At 37.1% G+C, this 14,170-nt stretch overlaps 1 pseudogene; it reads left to right on the top strand.

Annotated features, from left to right (window-relative positions):
• Positions 1 to 455: 455 nt before the first annotated feature.
• LOC119037449 (calcium-binding tyrosine phosphorylation-regulated protein-like) lies at positions 456 to 7,828 on the top strand (annotated as a pseudogene).
• Positions 7,829 to 14,170: the final 6,342 nt, after the last annotated feature.

Here is a 14,170-nt window from a genome sequence, read left to right as displayed (position 1 = left end):
CCAGATTTGTCCTGGGAGGAGGTTAATGTAGCCTCCACTTTCTCTTCCACCATCTTTGATCTATCAAACTTCATATGTTCTTAGATGATTAAATGAAATGAACCCAAAATTTAATATTCACTAAACCTGTAGCCTCAGTTAAAATTTTAATTTTCTTTACTGTAAAAAAAAGTTGCTAAGACCTTTCAACATTGCTGTGTGCTTTTTTACTTAAATATTATTTGTTTATTTATTTTTAGAGAGAGAAGAAGGGAGAGAGAAGAGAGGGAGAGAAACATCAATTAATGAGAGCTATATTGATCAATTGCCTCTCATGCACCCCCAACTGGGGACCTAGCCCACAACCCAGAAATGTGCCCTGACTGGGAATTAAACCAGCAACTTTTCTATTTTCAGACTGTGCTCAACCCACCGAGCCACACCTGCCAGGGCTATTGCGGTACTTATTACCTAAAATGAGGTATGTGAAGATTATGACAAAAAGCTAGGTGCAAGACAAGAGCACAGTTAAAATTACTTCTTGAAATTCCAAAATGTCTGGAAGGAGGCAAGATATACTCACCTCTCCCAGGAGCACATTTACATCTAAATTATAGAGCAATTAACCTGCATAACCAATTGAAGTCTAGCGGAATGCATTATAACAAAGGCTTTACAGAATAACCCATATAGAGAGAGACTGGTAAGAAAGATGGAGGCACAAAAAGATAAGGCCAACACACATACAGCACTTGAGAATGTAGAAGGATATGTATGTCAGCTGTAAAAGGCTCCCACGAAAAACAAGTGATCTCAAACCCATGTGAAGATCCCCAAACCATAGCTCCACAGTCAGGTGGAGAACATCATCAGGAATTCTATCTTCCTAGGAGAGGAGGGAGTCTTCTAGAAAACCAGGTGCCCTTGTCTTGGCCCAACACCCAGAATCTTGTTCTTGGCCCCCCACTCATGGCACTGGTAGAGAGGTGATTCAGAACATATAGGAATCATACAGTAAATATATAAGTTGCATGAGCCACCAAGCATCTATGCTGAGTCTCTATTCCACACCACCCTCAGATGCCAAATGCTTAGACTTGTGCAATCTTGATCTTACAGCACCAGCCTGTGAAGTGAACTACCCATGTCATGAAATGACTGGCAACACCACCCTGCTGAGCTCAAGTCCTGCAGAAAGATCTGATGGTTGCACACAACAAAAATCTTTAGTGTGTTCTTTTTCTGGAGAAGCTCTTGGTGGAGACTCAGACAGACATTGAATTGTGCAGCTTTGGAATGGGGACAATTTTTTCCACCCTGCCAGCACAGCTTCTGCCCCTCCCCAGTGGTCAACCACTGGACTCTGTTTTGACTCTCAATGGCCCTGCCTAGGATGATTTGAGTGCCATCTACAGTTGGATTCTTCAGTGCACTTCTTCCTGGAAGGTTCTGGTTGGGGAATCACACAGGTGTTGGGTTATGCAGCTCCGGTACATGAAGGGGTCATTGTTACCTCCCTTGCAAACACAGCTGATGTCACTCCCCCAGTGAGATTCATACTTGTCTTGACCTTTAGATTCCCAGTGCTCCCAACTTGCTGAATTTGCTCCTGCAGAGGGACTGGCTGGCTGGCTGCATCCAAACAGAATCTGAAGTGCTTTCCTGGGGTAGCTAAGGTCAGAGTCTCTGGAAGAGACTGAGTGGTATGGCTTTAAAATAGAAGCCACTTTTTCCATTGAGTTTCCTGACCATGTTTCCCCCAAGCAGGAGACCCACTAGCCTCATCCTCCTAACCCCAGTCATGCCACCTTTTCTAGCTCAAACCTTGTGAAAATTGCAGCCAGCTTGGGACCACACTATAGTCTTTCCTTGGAGGAATTTTAAGAAAGACCAGGCAACCTCAGGGGGTAACAGAAAGGCAAAAAGGTACAAGTGAGCTTCAGGGTTCCTTGGGCATTTTAATTATCTTTCTGTGGCTCATAGCTGGAGAAAGTTGACTCTTATGCACAATTTGACCCCTCCTATGCACATCTAGACCCAATTGAAGCAGCCACAAAACAGAGAATCAGGGCCCTGGCTGGCATAGCTCAGTGGATTGAGCATGGGCCTGCGAACCAGAGTATCGCGGTTCGATTCCCAGTCAGGACACATGCCTGGGTTGCAGGCCAGTTCCCAGCAGAGGACGCATGAGAGGCAACCATACATTGATATTTCTCTCCCACTCTTTCTCCTTCCCTTCCCCTCTCTCAAAAAATAAATAAATAAAATATTTAAAAAAAACAGAGAATCAGGTGGTAGCTCCAGATGGGTTGTCCAAGGTGGTTTACAGGAAACATCTGACATCAACCTGTACCACAACAATTTCTCAAGTAGACCTAGAGCCAATACAGTCAGTGGAGGGCTTCAGACCACACCAGCACCTGACCCAACTAGCCACACAAGTGTCACACTCAAAGGGAGATCATGGTAAACACCAAATCTTGCTGGGAACAAGTGTACTACAGGGGCAGAGCAGTGGCTCATACACTATGTCTGAGGTCTAACCTTATAGGTAACCACATATACTGTGTTCAAACTTTATCCTTATAGATAGGTGCCCTGGGGTGAACTCCACCCGCAAATAGGCAAACACATTTAAGACTCAATTATAAGAGGATGCAGATAACTTACACAAGAGACATTCTCGGAGTACCTAGCTAGGTGTCTGAAAGATTGTGACACTGAATCCCACAAGACAGCTACAACATAAAACCACTATAACAAGTCTGGGAGTTATAGCATATCTACCTACAGAGAAAAAAAAGTCAGGCTAAATGGGGAGACAGAGACGTATGGGCCAAAAGAAAGAACAGAGATATCTCCTAAATAAGAATTTAATAAAATGGAAGCAACCAAGGTCCAGATGCATAGTTCAAAACAATGGTTTTAAAGATGGTTAAATAACTTAGGGGAAGAATGGATGATCTCAGGAAGAAGTTAAATAAAAATGACATAGAAACCATAATGTGATCCACTCAGCTAAAGAATGTAATATCTGAAACGAATAACACACTAAAAGGAAACAATAGCAGGTTAGACGGAGCAGAGTATCAAATCAGAAATTTAAAGGATAAAAATGAGCAAACAAAACAGAAAACACACACACAGAGCAACAACAACAAAAAAGAATTCAGAAAAATGAGGAAAGTCTGAGGGGCCTCTGGAAAAACAACAAGAATAACAACATCTGTATCATAGGCATAGTAGAAAAAGAAGAGAGAGAACCAGAGATTAGGAACCTGCTTGAAGAAAAAATGACGGAAAATTTCTGAACCTGGTGAAGAAAGATGACACACAAGTTAAGGGAGAATAGAGAGTCCCAAATATGATGAACCCAAAGAGACCCAAACCAAGACACATTATAATTAAAATGTCAAAGACAGAAGATAAAAAAAATCTTAAAAGCAACAAGACAGTGACCTCCAAAGGAGCTCCCTTAAGAATGTCAACTAATAGCTCAACAGAAACACCTTAGCCCAGAAGAGAATGGCATGAAATATTCAAAGTGATGAAAAGCAAGGATCTACAACCAAGACTACTCTACCTAGCAAAGCCATCATTTAAAACTGAATGTGAAATAAATAGCTTTGTAGAAAAAATAAAGCTGAAAAAGTTCATTGCCATCAAATCAGTATTACAACCCTGGCTGGTGTAGCTCAGTGGATTGAGCATGAGCCTGCAAAACAAACAACCGCGGTTCAATTCCCAGTCAGGGCACATGCCTGGGTTTCAGGCCAGTTCCCAACAGGGGACGCAGGAGAGGCAACCACGTATTGATAGTTCTCTCCCTCTCTCCTTCCTTTCCTCTCTAAAGATAAATAAATATATTTTAAAAAATTAGTATTACAAGAAATGTCAAAGGGTCTGCTTTAAAAAGAAAGGCAAAAAATAAAGAGGAACATAGGCATAAAGAATAATGGGAATAAGTATGTAGCTATCAATAATTATTTTAAATGTAAATGAGTTAAATGATTTGATCAAAAGATATATGGTAGCTTATAGATAAGATAAAAAGATACATATACTGTATATGCTGTCTGCAAGAGCATATATGCTGCCTCAGAGCAAAAGATATACACAGACTGAAAGTAAAGTAATTAATAAAGATATTCCATGCAAATGGAAATGAGAGGGGGGAAAGCCAGAGTTGCAATTTTTATATCAGACAAATAGACTTTAAAACAGAGAGTATAACAAGAGACAAAGAAAGACATTACATAATACTAAAGGGATTAATACAATAAGAAGATATAACCTTTATAAACATGCATGTAACCATCATAAGAACAACAAAATATATAAAGAAAATCTTCATGGATATAAAGGGGAAGGTAGACAATAATAAAATTCTAGGTAATTTTAACAAGCAAATGATATCAGTGGATGGATCTTTCAGACAAAAAATCAAGAACAAAACAGTGGTCTTAAATGGCACACTAGACACAATAGATTTTGCTGATATTTACAGAGCATTTCACTTTGCCACAAAGCAGCAGAATACATTCTTTTCAAGCACACATAAACATCATGTGGAATAGACCTATTGTTTGGATACAAAATAAGTTTTAATAATTTTAAGGTTGAAATAATATCAAGCATCTTCTATGACCACAATGGTATAAAACTAGAAATCAATTACAAAAAAAAAGAAAGAAAGAAAAAATACACACAGAAATCATATGGAGGATGAATAATGCATCACTAAACAAAGAATAGCTGAACAATGAGATCAAGGAGGAAATTAAAAGTCACTTCGAGAAAAACACAAATGAACAAAGAAGAACCTAAAATTTATGGACACCGTGAAAGCAGCCACAAAAGGGACATTTACAGCACTACAGACCTGCCTCTAGAAGCAAGAAAAACTTCAAGTAAACAATTTAAACATAGACATAAAAGAACTGGAGAAAGAACAACAAAGACCAAAATAAATAGAAAGAAGGAAATAATAGAGATCAGAGTGGAAATACATGACATAGAAACTTCAAATATTATACAAAAATCAATGAAACAAAGAGCTGGGTTTTTGCATAGATAAAAAATAATTAACAAATATTTACTCAGACTTACCAAGAAAAAAGATAAAACACAAATAAATAAAATCAAATGAAAGTGGAGAAGTAACAATTGACATTAAAAAAATACAAAATATAGTGAGAAAATATAATGAACAACTACATGCAATCAAATGGATAATCTTGAAGAAATGTATACTTTCCTAGAAATATAAAATGTCTAAAAACTGAATCAGGAAAAATCTAAACATATGGATTACAATGAATACATTTGAAGTAGTAATAAAAATAAATCTCCCAGCAAACAAGAATCTTGGACCAGATGGCTTCACAGGTGAATTTTATCAAATATTCAAAACAGAACTAACACCTATTTTTCTCTAGCTATTTAAAACACTTCAAGGGGAGACAAGACTCCCAAGCTCATTTTATGAGGCCAGCATTATATTAATTCCAAAACCTGATAGAGAAACTACAAAGACAGAAAATTATAGGCCAATATCCCTGATGCAAATAGATGAAAAAATCCTCAACACAATGTGAGCAAACTAGATCTAGCAATACATTAAACAGAACATACATCATTATCAAGTTGGGTTTATTCCTGGGGTGCAACTTTGATACAATATCCACAAATAAATAAACATGATACACCATAGAAACAAAATGAAGAAAATGAAGAATAAAAATCACATGATCATATCAATAGATGCAGAAAAAATGTTTGATAAAATCCAGTACCCATTTATAACAATAAAAAACTCTCATCAAAGTGGGTATAGATGGAATATAAGTCAACATAATAAAGGCAGTGTATGATAAAAACACAACCAACATACTCAATAGTCAAAAGCAAAACTGTTTTTTCTTAAGATCCAGAAAAGTCAGAGATGTCTATATTCACTACTATTCTTCAAAACAGTACTGGAAGTTCTATCCACAGCAATCAGAGAAAAATATGGAGAAATAAAAGGCATTCAAATTGAAAAGAGAACAGAAAAACTGTTATTATTTGCAGATGACATGATACTATATACAATTATAAAGATGCCACCTAATATAGTAGCAGAATAAAAAATAATCAGAAATTGATTACATTTTTACACTATCAGCAAGAAAAACTAAGAACAATCTCATTTACAATGGCAAATAATAAAGTACCCTGGAATAAATTTAACCAAGGAAGTAAAAGACCCATACTTAGAAAATTATAAGATACTGAAGAAAGAAATAAAGACAATACTAATACATAGAAGCACATAAGGATCTGCCTGCATGAAGGCAGCAAAGAAGTACATTAGAACTCAGCCAGAAGGAAGTTGAGATTGTAGACATCTTGACAAAACGTTTTCTTCAAAGCCCAGATTTGTTGTACCTTATGTCCTCAAGACTCTGCTTGAGGGAGTTATCAGAGGCATTCTCAAAACCAGTCCACAAAATATCACCAAGTTTTCAGAAGTTTATTTTGAAGATCTTAATGTGTTTAGAGAAGGGAATGCTTCTCTGGATATAAAAGATCTGGTTAAACAATTTCATCAGATTAAATTTGAGAAGTGGTCTGAAGAAATGACAAAAGGGAAGAAACCAGAATGTGCAAAAGAACCAAAAGAACCCTCCACAGTTTTCTAAAAACCAACACAGATGGAAAAAATCTACAAATACAGAGGAGGACAATATAACTGGATCGCTCTTTAGCAACAAAACCACTCAGTTCCCATCGGTTCATGTTGAGCCTGAGGAGACAACTAAGAGTTTGTGATCTTTCAAAACCATCCATCGTGAGATTTCTACCCCACCCTCATCACCATGTCTAGCATCTGTCACACCAGAGTTTGCCCATGTCTCAGTGGACTCAGCTCAGTTTGCTGCTCAAATGTTATGTAAAGTTTCATCTACTGATTCTGAACAGTCTGTCATTTTAATGGTAGACATGGCAATAAGTATGCCCATTTTTTTTAGAATGAGGTTCTCAGTTCAGAGGCCACTGAAGATAATGTGATGGCTGCTTCTGTTGTATATTTTGGAGAAGGGGTAGTACATGTTATAAGCACTACTTCTTATAAGCACACACCTCTTTTCATGTAAATTTGTGTTCTAAACCTAAAGACAATAAGTCTGAGTCATCAATGACTTCTTCACTCCCCCTGCAGGATGAACAAGAACCTCCAGCTTGTGATCAAGCTCTGGAGGTTCCTTTGAAGGCTGGTACTGGGGTTACATCAACTGTTCATATATCATCTATCTATAAAGATGAGCCTGTGATTGAAGGAGTTACTTATGTCCAGCAACCACCAGAACAAATAGTTATCCCTTTTACTGATCATGATGCTAGTCTTAAAAAGACTGAGCTATCACCATCAGTTAGTCCCATACTTGTAAGCAAGATGGCCTCGGGCATGTCTGAAAAATCTGTAGGTTCTGCAAAATTTGCACAGTTGGAGGAGTCAAAATATGATTCTTCAGTACATATGGAGGCAGAAGCAAACATTCTTATCTCTGAAACCTTTTTGAAAGGTCTACTTGCACAAGCCCTGGATGTAGAAGATTCTACAAAAGCAGTAAGCTCTTAAAAATCTCTGCTCCTTGAAGTAAAGGTCATTGTGCTAGTCCCTGGGCAGAAGGAAAATCCTGCATCCCAGGAGATGGAGACCAAAGCTGTGGTCTATGGGGAAGCTGCACGAGCTGTGTGCTCAGGTGCATCTGTAAAATCATCCACTGGCCCCCCAGACTAGCCTGTGCCAGAAGGTCTTACTGAACTAGAAATTGAACCAGAATTGGAAGCAAGCAGCAACTGAACAAGGTTTGATTGGACCAGCAATAGCAACAAACAAAACAGGACAACCACCACCATATTATAACATGTGAACCCTTTACTGTCTAACTGATGTAAATCAACAGTCACCCATTAATGCCTCCTGCACCTGGGCCTTCCCCTGCAAGCAACCCTCTATTTATCTAATCCTAAGACTCTCCAAAAGTTACCTCTCTAACTTATGTGATGATGGATGACAGCAAGACCAGTGCCCCACCTTTTATTTTAGTAGGCTCAAATATTTAGGAAGCACAGGACTGGTTTGAAACCTCTCCCTGGACATGCTGTTGTTTTCCAGTCAGACATCTTGAAGAGATATGCTGCAGTCTAAGTACCCATTGCTGTTCCTACAGATCAGAAATTCCATAAATACCTCTTAAAACCCCAGAATGTTAGTCATCCTATAAAAAGACAAGATGGCTCCAGGCCACAAAGCCAATTTTTTCTTTTGCTGCTTTCCCCATAGAAGATGTAGCCAAATAAGGTTCAGGATCTGGTAATAAATGTACTCCATGTGGAAGTTATGGTATTATTACTGGAGAAATAACTATGACTTCTACTACCAGTGTTCTCAGAGCAAAAACTTAAAACTGGCAGGTAAATTTTCCCATCATGTGTGGAAATGATACTTAACACACTTGTGTTTTCAGTATTTTGGTTTGTTGGCTTGGAAACTGAGATTTTTTTTTAAATTAAATTGAACCGAGACATGCAAAAAAAAAAGAGCATATACTATACTCATGAATAGGAAACATTAACATTATTAAAATATTAATGCTCCTCAAAGCAATCAATACATTCAATGCAATTCTCTCAAAATAATATATGTTCCTTTCACAAAAGTAGAACAAATTATTTTAAAAATATATATGGAACCACAAAAGACTTCAGCTTCATCAGTCTTGAGAAAGAAGAACAAAGTTGGAAGTATCATGTTACTAATATCAAACTATACTACAAAGCCAAAGTAATCAAAACACTATGGTACTGGTATAAAAATATACATATAGACAAATAGAATAGAGAGTCCAGAAATTAACCCATGCCATTATAGTCCATTAGTATTCAACAAAGGGGGCAAGAACATACAATAGGCTAAAGTCAGTTCCTTCCATAAATGGTGTTGAAAAAATCAGACAGATAAAATCACCATACACAAAAATAAACTCCAAATGGATTAAAGAGTTAAAAATGTAGGACTCAAATCCATGAAAACCTTATAAGAAAACATAGGCAGTGAAATCTTGGACATTTTCATATATATGAAAATATACACACATATGTGTATATATACATGTATTATTATATATTATATATGTGTATATATAATGATTTATGATGGCATATCCTTGGGCAAGTAAAACAAAAGAAATAAACCAGAGGTGTCAAACTCATTTGCACGGCAGCCACTTTAGTACTGTATAAATGTAACTACTCCTTAACAGTCAAGTGAGAACTCAGAGCTGCTGCCAGATAGAAACAAGGTGTGGGGCCAGATAAAACAAGGTGGAGGGCCCAATTTGGCCTGTGGGCCTTGTGTTTGCCACCTGTGAAATAAACTAATGAAAGTACATCATACTAAAATGTTTTGCACAGCAAAGGAAACCACCAAAAAAATTAAAAAGACAACCAACTGAATGGGGGATCAGATCATATTCATGAATAATACATCTGATAAAGTTAATATTTAAAAATGTATGCCCTGGCTGGTGTAGCTCAGGGGATTGAGCACAGGCCTGCGAACCAGAGTATCGTGGTTCGATTCCCAGTCAGGGCACATGCCTGGGTTGCAGGACAGTTCCCAGCAGGGGACCCACGACAAGCAACCGTACACTTATTTTAAAAGAAATTTACAAAGAACTTATAGGGAATTCAAGATGGTGGAGGCATAAGTTATCTACACTAACTTCCATCTAGGACCAATCTGGAATTATAGCTAAATTGTACAGAAATCATCTTGAATAACCAACTGTACACTAGCTAAAGAGAAGACTTAAAACCATAGACAGACAGAAGAAAACAAATGAATGAGCAAAATAGAACCAGAGACTTGGAAATAAAGAACAAACTGACAGTGACCAGAGAGGAGTGGTGAGGGAGATAATGGGAGAAAGAAGGGCAAGGGGCAAGCCAAGGAGTATGAATAGAGGACTCATGGGCATGGACAAAGTGAAGAGATTGAGTAGGGGGCAGGGCAGGGGAGAACAATAGGGAAAAAGAAGTGGGACAACTGTAACTGAATGGTTAAATAAATAAACAAATAAATAATAAAACACTTCAGCACTACATGACTGGTAAAAGTGCAGAGGAGACATGAGAGGGTTGTCTGGGCTTCCACTGGTGGCAGCTGAAGTGCCAAAAGGATATTTTAGCAGCCAGGGGATTCCCCCTAAGAAGTGTGGGGTCTAAACAGCAAGCTGGGCTCCTCAGCCTACATACAGCACCAGAACTGGAAAGGTACCTAGATAATGTTTGGCTGTGAAGAGCATCAGGAGTTCTGTCAGCTAGGAAGAGACAGCTGGAGATGCAAAGGGCCTTTTAAAGGGTCAAACTAAAAAATGTTGTTTGCAGCCACTTACGCTGGGTGTCAGCAAAAAAAAAAAAAGCAGGGTGGACTAGAGACAGTGGAGAAGAATATTGGGTTGGCGACTCTGGAGAAATAATTGAGGAAACAGCCGCCAGGGTCCTGGTATAGAATCATCCCCCATACAGCAGGAGCTATTTTCCTTGACAGAGAACTCTTCTTTGAATGGCATCAACCTGAGGGGAAGCAATAGCCCAGCCCACAGGAATTACTCTGTCCTATCCTGTAGTATGTAAGCCTGACTGCTGATTACATGTTGATTAGATTGCTAACTGATCAGACTAAAGATTGATTACTTTAACATGTAAGGTGGAATATACAAAGATGCAATGAAAATGGGAAGACAAAAAAACAGACCCAAAATAAAAGAACAAGAGAATTTTCCAGGAGAACTACATGAAGTGGAAGTAAGCCATTTATCAGGTAGAGAGTTTAGAGTGATGATTACGATACTCAGCAGTATGAAAAAAGACATAGAAACCATAAAAAAAGAATCAGTAAGAAAAAAAGAATGCAATATCTGAGATAATGCACTGGAAGAAATAAACAGTAGGTTCAATGAAGCAGAGGATTGAATCACTGCTTTGGAAGACACAAGGTAGAAAAAAAAGCAATCAGGCAGAGCAGCCCAAAAAATAGAAATTTTTAGAAATTATGACAGCAACGAACAAATTCGCATAGACTACCAAAGTCCTGTGGAGAAAAAGGGATGGCGTGGCCACTCTCTGAGAGAGCCTCAACCCTTCCCTGCACAGGATTTATTGGCTTTTTAACAGCATACATCAAAGAAGGTTCTCATTCATTATGCTCGGGTTTGCTTTAGGTAATTAGTTTTTACAGATAACAAAGAAAAGGATGTTACAGATTACTTCTTACAGCTTAACAAGGAAAAAATGTTGCAAATGCAAGGGAATGGTAAGAGCTATTGGTCTGGTTACACTCTGTCCTTGGGAGAATTAGCACAGACCTCAGGAAGTTACTTTAAAAGATAGGTAGTAAGTATTTCCTGCTTCAATTTAGTTAGGGTGAGGGATTTTTAGCAATAGCAAGCCTCAAAGCAGCCTAGGTATAATACAGATTTGGTTCCCCACAGGAAAGCTGACCCATGGGTTTAGCTTCCTGTGTGCTGACATGCACCTGTTAGCTTTCCAATAGGGCTGGGCTACGTTTGCCATTCCATGCAGGTAGGTTCCCTATAAAAAGCTTCAAAAGAAAAGCAGGTAATTATGTACAAGGGATCAACAATTATACTATTATCTGAACATTTCATCAGAAACATTTCAGGCTGGAAGAGAGTGGCATGACATTTTCAAAGAGATAAAAAGCAAGTACCTACAACCAAGGCAACTCAAGAAAATAAGGCTATCACTTAAAATTGAAGGAGAAAAAAAGAGCTATCCAGACAAGAAAAAGTTAAAAGAGGTTTGTTAACACCAAACCAGTACTGCAACAAATGTTAAAGGGTTTGCATTAAGAAGAAGAAAAAGAGATAGAAAAAAAGAGGAAAATAGTCTAACAATAAAATGGCACTATATATGTGTCTTTAAATAATGACCTTAAATGTAAATGGCTTAAATGCTCCAACCAAAAGACATCATAGCTGAATGGATAAGAGAACAAAACTCCCATATATGTTGCCTCCAAGAGACCTATCTTAGATTGGAAAATACACACAGACTGAAAGTAAATGATTAGAAAAAGATATTTCATGCAAATGAAAAAGAAAAAACAGATAGCAGTTCTTATTTCTGACAAAATAAACTTTAAAATCAAGCTTGTGGTAAGACACAAAGGACATTGCATAATGATAAAGGGAACAATCTGACAAGAGGATACAATCTTAGTAAACATTTAAGTACCCAACATAGGAGTGCCTAAATATGTGAAGCAAATCTTAATAAACATCAAAGAAGAGATCAACAGAAATATAGTCATAGATGGGGATTTTAATACCCAATTGACTTCAATGGATAGATCTTTCAGGCAGCAAATCAACAAGGACTCAGTGTCCTTAAATGACACACTAGATCAAATGGATTTAATTGATATCTTAAGAGCATTTCATCCTGAAGCAACAGAACATACATACTTTTCAATCACACACGGAACATTTTCTAGGACAGACTACATGCTAGGACACAAAACAAGCCTCAACAAATTTAATAAGACTGAAATCATATCAAGCATCTGCTCTGATGACAGGGCTATAAAGCTAGATATCAACCACACGAAAAACAGTGAAAATGCACAAAGACCTGGAAGCTGAATAACATGTTATTAAACAATGAATGGGCCAACAACTAGATCAAGGAAGAAATCAAATGGTGCAAATTGAAACGCATGAATATAAGGACACAACAATCCAAAAATTTGTGGGACACTGGGAAAGCAATCCTAAAAGGGAAGTTCACAGCATTATAGGCTGATCTCAAAAAATAATAATAATAAAGTTTATAAGAAGGGTTTACAGGAACAAGTATAAAGGACATATAGACAAAAACTAAGGAGGGTGAAAATGGGAGGGAAGTGGAGAGCACTGGGGGTGAGCTGGGATGAGAGTAAAAGACAGAAAACCGTACTTGAACAACAATTAAAATAAATAAATTGAAAAAATAAAATTTAAATAAACAATTTAACTTCAGATTTAGAGGAACATGAAAAGAATCAACAAAGCCCAGTGCAATTAGAAGAAAGGAAATAATTAAGATCAGAGCAGAATTAAATGAAATAGAGCCTAAAAAATTATACAAAAGATCAATGAATCAAGAGCTATTTCTTTGAAATAAAAGAGAATAAATAAAAACTGACACCAAAGAAATATGAAGAATTGTAAGAAAATATTATGAACAATTACATGCCAACAAACTGGATTACTTGGATAAAGTAGATAAATTCCTAGAAACATACATTCTTCTAATAATAAATCAGAAATAACTAGAGAATCTGAATAGACAGTTTAACCCTAATGAAATTGAAGAAGTAATCAAAAACTCTAAACAAGAAAAATCCCTGGACCACATGGCTTCACAGGTGAATTTCACCAAATGTTCTGAGAAGACCTAACACCTCTCCTCAAACTATTTCATAAAATTCAAGAGGAGGAAAGGCTCCCAAACCCATTGTATGAGGCCAGCATTACCCTAATTCCAAAGTCATATAAAGGCACTACAAAGAAAAACATTAAAGACCAATGTCATTGATGAACATAGATGCTAAAATCTTCAACAAAATATTAGCAAATTTAAAACTGCAATGCATCAAAAAGTTCATATACCATGATCAAGTGGGATTTATTCCAGCAATGCAAGACTGGTACACATAAAAAAAGGAAAGATAAAAACCACATGATTATATCAATAGATGTAGAAAAATTTTTTTATAAAATCCAGCACTGATTTATGATAAAAACTCTCAGCAAAATGGGAATAGAGGGAACATATCACAACATAATAAAGGTCATATAAGACAAACTCACTTTCAGCATCATATTCAAAGGACAAAAACTACATATTCACTTTAAGATTAGTAAAAAGGCAGATATTTCTGCTTTCATCTCTCTTATTTAACACAGTACTGGAAGTCCTAGCAACAGCAATCAGACAAAAAAAAAAAAATAATAGCATCCAAATTGGAAGGGAAGAATTGAAACTGTCTTTGTTTGCTAATGACACAATAATGCACATAGAGAACCCCAAAGATTCCAAGAAACTACTAAAACTGATAAATAAATTCAGCAAAGTA

The sequence above is a fragment of the Artibeus jamaicensis genome, unplaced genomic scaffold (genome assembly GCF_021234435.1).
Source record: "Artibeus jamaicensis isolate MK-2021 breed Jamaican fruit bat unplaced genomic scaffold, CSHL_Jam_final contig_61, whole genome shotgun sequence".
NCBI lineage: Eukaryota > Metazoa > Chordata > Mammalia > Chiroptera > Phyllostomidae > Artibeus > Artibeus jamaicensis.
The sequence above is the reverse complement of the archived record's forward strand: the minus strand, read 5'-3'. Positions and strand labels throughout refer to the sequence as shown.